Below are 6,000 nucleotides of genomic sequence, written 5' to 3'. Positions count from 1 at the left end.
CATATTTTTACCTGTTTTTTTTTTTCCTTCTTGTGGAAGTCATATCCTCACCATGTAGCTATATATGGCTGATGAGATTTACATATATATTCTTGTTTCCTTTATTATGGGTCCCAAACCCTTTTTGGATCACTCCAAATTAAAGAATGTTCCCTCTTAACAATTTAGAACCAAAAAGGAAGAATAGGGTTTCAATATTCACCTCTCAAACTTCATTTCTCCCACAAAATCAAGTCGCATATGCGGTTCGAGAACCCGGAGCCACCACTATAAATACCCTTCTCTTTTTCCGTTATTAGCAGTATATATAATATTAGGAGTGTAAGCGATTCGGTTCGAGTTGATTTAAACATAGCAACATATAATATGGATCACTCATCTGAAACTTTAAGGTGACCTCTTAATTTCTCTCGTTTTCTTTAGGATTTTGGATATGTTGTTAGATGAAATTTTGTTTGTTAATACACTATGAATTCAATTGGAAATGGCAGGCACAAATGTGCAGCTTGTTTCAGGCAGTTCAACAAAATAGAGCATTTAGTAGAGCATATGAGAATCTCATTTCACTCACTTCATGAACCCACTTGCTCCCTTTGCTACAAACATTGCAGATCCTTTGAATCTCTTAGAGAACATCTTATTGGTATACCTCAATCTTTCATGTTTCAAATTGAATCCTATTTCGGTTCATTTCATTTTGATATTGTGTTTAGGGGTTTTGTTTTGTAACGTTGTCGTTTCTTGTTTCTCGTTTCTTCTTTATATATATAAAAGAATTTTAAACTTCATACTTATTAATTTTTTTATGGAAAAAAAATAGAAATCTTTGTTTCTTGTTCTCTAAAATCTTAAATTAATGAGAAAATATTTATATATTTTATATTTCAAAATTAAACACCATTGCTTTTATATTATATTTATTACTTTTTTTTTTTAATTTATCATGCATTTGATAGGTAAAAAAAATGATACAATGATGTTTTGTAAAAATTGAAAGTTAATGAGATGAACAAGAACTTTAGTTGTTGTTCTATACACAATCTTCGAAATGTTTCTTAGAATTAAGAAATAAGAGAATTGAAATTATATATAGCTTTGGGGTCTTGCAAACTTTAAGGAAAAAAAAAAAAACAACATTCAAAAGACTAAAATAAATAATCTTTAGTGACAGCTACAAATATAGTAATCAAACACAAAGTATTAAAAGATATATTATAATGTAAAAAATTATAAATATGACAAAATTTATATAGTCTATCAGTGATAAACCATATTGTTTGTAGGAGTCAATCGGTGATAGACCATATCGCTGGTAATAGTCTATCAACGATAGAAGTATATCGTTGATAGACTTTGCTATATTTGCAATTTTTTTAAAACGATATTATACACTTGGTTATTATCCCAAAAAATATTACCAATTGCAATTATACTAAACTTTTATTATTATTCAAAGGAAAATTTAACCAAAAATTAAAAAAGAAAACTGTATCTCTCTTATTATATGCGTGTGTATAAACCCTAATTTTCAGGGCCACTGCCAAAGCAAGAATGCAACAACATATTCAACACAAGAGGATGCAAAATCTGCTTAGCCATCTTTGAGAGTCCACTCAAGCTCAGCCTTCACCATGAAAGATGTCAACTTAGGCCTGTAAATTCTGTAAGTGTATTATACTTAAAAGTTTGCATCCCACTCTAATCACCAAAATAATAATAATAATAATAATAATAATATTATGATTAAAAATATTTTTAGCATTTAAACTTTTATGTAAGTAACAATTTAGTACTTAAACTGTAATCTTTTGAATCATTTACCAAAGCGAAAAAGAAAAGTCTGTAAGTGTACCTAAACATCTCAACTAAAGTCCTTGAAATTTTGTTGGTAACTTATGGTTTAGTTTCTATACTTTTAATATTTATAATAATTTTGTCATTGAGCTAAATTAAGTAACTATTTAGTCTCTACTTTGAAAGATATTATTAAGATTTAATAAATAAAAAAATTAAATCGACATTTTTAAAATTTTTAAAAAATAACATTACAAAGATTTAAAACTGGTGAATTATGGTAAATTTAATTATATCAACATTTTTAATAGCCACGCGATGCATGAAAATGAGTGGAAGGATGACCTAAGTGAGGTGAAATGAAGTTTGAAATTGAGTTGAATTTTGTGTTATTGTTTGAAATTGAAATTGTATGGCTTGTTTTAGAGGGAAATTATGGGGCGTTTTGGGAAGTTGGGAAATTGTGACAAATTGGGAGCGATGCAAAATGGCAATGAAGCAGTGGCATTGAGTTGCACAATGGTGGGAGCTGGCAGCGATGGCTCGCTAATTTATCTGCGCAAGGCTTTGCCTTGTTGACCAAAATGAGTCCGTCATCTTTTCTACTTATCTTCAGCCTACCCTTCCCCGTCACAAACTATAGGTATAATCTTATGTCTTCACTTCATAATGGTTTTGTTTTATTTTATTATTGTTATTTTTTTTCATTTCTTATTTCATTTTTATTTTAATAAATAAACACAATAATAGAACTATATTTAGACTATATATATATATATCTTTTTTAATTATGACTCCGTTTGATAACTATTTGATTTTTAATTTTTGTTTTAAAAAATTAAACCTAAAGTCACACTACTTCTTTCTCCAAATTTCTTCATTTATTATTTACTTTTTGAATGACTTAAAAAAAAGCCAAAATTTGAAGGGAAAAAAGTTATCTTTGAAAAAGTTGTTTTTGTAAAAAATGAAGATGAAGATGCTTATTGTAAAAAATGGGATGGGAATAGGTTTAATTTTAAAAAATAAAAAACAAAAAATGAAATGATTATCAAACGAGACCTAAGTAGTAAGTGTTTATTTTATTATCCACTGTCCACCTACATTTTCTAAAAAATAAGAAGGGTAGTTTTTTTCGAAATTTTATTATTATGATTAAGAATTTAAGTATTTGAAAATCATATTAAATCAGTGATTGGTCTATCACGAATTAACTATCTAATTTTACCATATTTATAATTTTTTATATTATGTTATATCTATTAATATTTTGAGCCTAATTGCTATATTTGCAACTGTCTCAAAAATAAAATTCATATGGGTCTTAATAACTATTTCTTTGTCTTTTGTTTCTTTCATTCTTATTTTTAAAAAATAAAAAAATGGTAGTCACTATTCTTTGTTTCTTGTTCTATGGTTAAATTAACAATGTAAAAATTTATAGTTTTTAAATTGAAATATCAAAATTATATTTTATTTTTAAAAAATCAAAAGTAGTTGCAAATATAACCGGCAGATCCAAAGTATTAACATATATAATACAATGCAAAAGAAGTTGCAAATATACCAAAATTTAGATCAAACTCTCAAAATCTATCCGCGATAAATCATCTTTAATAGGAGTCTATCATTGATAGAACTTATCAATAATAGGAGCCTATCGTAATAGGTTTTACTATATATTTGTACTATTTTAAAAAAGTTGTTATACATAATTATCGGCCTTAAAACTTAAAAGTACTATCCGTTGTCATTACACTATTTTTAAACATTCATTACGTAATACTTTTATTTATATGTTACGAACAAAGAAAAGTAGCAAAAAAACACAAATAGGGTTGCCAATACCAAATGATCGTGTTTCTCAAAATATCAAAAAGAAAAAAAAAATTTACTATCAAACGGGTTATTAGTTAAATCCAATTCAAGTTGTCTTAAGGTGCGATTAATTCAAGGAAATGTGTACGATATTAAATTTACTTTTACTCATTTACTTAAGTTTTTAGGTCAAATCGATAATTTAAGAGTTTGAATTATAATTTTGGATATTAATTATATATATATGGGTGGTATAGGTATGAGTCCACAGGTATTCGTCCAGAATATTTGAGGGATGCAATGCCATTAAAGCAAGTTCAGAAGAAAATTAAAGAGTTTTTATGCAATGGAGAAAAAATGTGGAAGATTCGACCTGGAGCTACAGGAAAAGCAAGAATTCTTGTGGGTCATGGAGCAAATTGACTATCCTACCATCATGATAAGGTCAAATTTTTATTTTATTTTATTTTATTTATTTTTTTTTTTGAATATTTGGATGCATCCCGGCTACCCCATTTTTATGCAACTCACGTAAGTGACCTATTACGAGCTAATGTTTCTAAATAATTGTATCAATTTGAACCCTGAAATTTAAGAGTTGTATCAATTTAAACCACATACTAATATTTGTATCAATTTAAACTCTGAACTTTCATAAGTATATCCAAATAAAATAAAATTGAGGGTTTAATTAAATTGATATAATTATGAAAGTTCAAGGTTAAATTGATACATTTATAAAAGTGTAGGGTCTAAATTAATACAAATATTAGTTTGGGGTTTAAATTAACACAACTTCCAAAATTCAGGATTTAAATTGATACAATTACTAATTTAGGGATTAAATTGATATAAACTTTAGGATATAAATTGATATTCTTCCCAAAAAAAAAATATCTATATTTTTTAATAGTGTTTTTTCTAAACTCAAATAATATTTGCCTAAACAAGAAGAGGTTAATTGTAATAACCAAGTGTTGTATAACATAGACTTCTATCGTTGATAGACTCTTACCAACGATATGGTCTATCCTACCAATAATATGGTCTATCACTGATAGACTATCTATATTTTGTCATATTTGTAATTTTTCTAGGGTTGTTTTTCAATATAAAAAAATATAATAAAATTTTAGAACTATCAATGATAGATACAGATAGACACGGATAGAAGTCTATCAGTGTGATAGTTCTAAAATTTTGCTATATCTTATAAATATTTTCAACAGTTTTACTATTTGAAATAATTTTCTTTTTTTTTACATTATGTTATATCTACTAATACTTTGGGTCTAATTGATATATTTGCAACTATCCAAAAAAAATATGAAGGTATATTCTGGAGATAAACTCATCTTTGTACCTTTCATATGTATCCCATAAGCTGTAACACACAAAAAGGAAAGGAAAAAAAAAACTTTTTATAAGAGATATTATTTATATCTTTTTTTTTTTGGAGAGGGGATAGCATGAAAATAGGAGAAGCAAAATATTATTAGAAAGAAGATTAATTTCCATTATTTATTCGATATAATAATTTTTTTATAAAAGTGTAGGGTCAGTGCTAAATATCCACCATTGATGAAAACAAGCAAGCTCAGCAATTCTCTCCACTATCTGACACAGACATATCTTGGGCAAGTTCTATGTAACCCTAGCTAGCTACCTCATAATATCATTTTTTTTTCTTCCCTTTAAATCTCATACTTAGAAACTTAGACTAAAAAGTTGAAAAGTCCAACATTTTTATTTTTAGTTTTTAGTTTTTAAAATTTATGTTTATTTTTTTTATATTGTTTTCAAATTTTAACTTAATTTTTTTTAAAAAAAATATTGATAGGAAGTAGATAACAACATGAAAAATCTTATAAGTGAAAGTAGTTTATAAATTAATTTTCAATAACCAACAAACAAATAAAACCTAGATGCTTTTTTATTGAATCTAGTTAAAAGCTTGAACCAATGGATTAGAGTAATTGTAATGATATCATCACTATAATATTCCTCTCATTTTTTTTAGTTCAACATAACTATGAGGGCGGAGATCAAGTCGTTGATATTTGAGATGGTAGTTTGTGTTTTATCCAATAAGTTAATGCTATTAGAGTGAACAATATTATTCTCATATGTGAACTTGAAAAATTGTGTAGAAGACTCGATAAATAGAAATTAATATTAATTGGAGAGAAAATGACATTACAAGGGTTCGAAACACATAATCAATCTCCAAGTTTTGATACCATGTGCGCTCTGTCTCTCAACGTCAGAGGTTCAGTCCTCCAATTGTTAACTAAAAATTAATAAAGTTGAATGTTATATCTTCTAATCTTCAACGTTTAATAAGTCTCTAAACCTTGAATGTACGTATTTTCTAAGCTTTTAAAAAGC

The 6,000-nt window shown here is 26.8% G+C and overlaps 1 pseudogene; it reads left to right on the top strand.

Annotated features, from left to right (window-relative positions):
• The first annotated feature begins 320 nt into the window (after window positions 1-320).
• Window positions 321-6,000, top strand: part of LOC120079874 — a 74,748-nt pseudogene continuing 69,068 nt past the window's right edge.

This window comes from Benincasa hispida, chromosome 6 (assembly GCF_009727055.1).
Source record: "Benincasa hispida cultivar B227 chromosome 6, ASM972705v1, whole genome shotgun sequence".
Taxonomy (NCBI): Eukaryota; Viridiplantae; Streptophyta; class Magnoliopsida; order Cucurbitales; family Cucurbitaceae; genus Benincasa; species Benincasa hispida.
The sequence above is the reverse complement of the archived record's forward strand: the minus strand, read 5'-3'. Positions and strand labels throughout refer to the sequence as shown.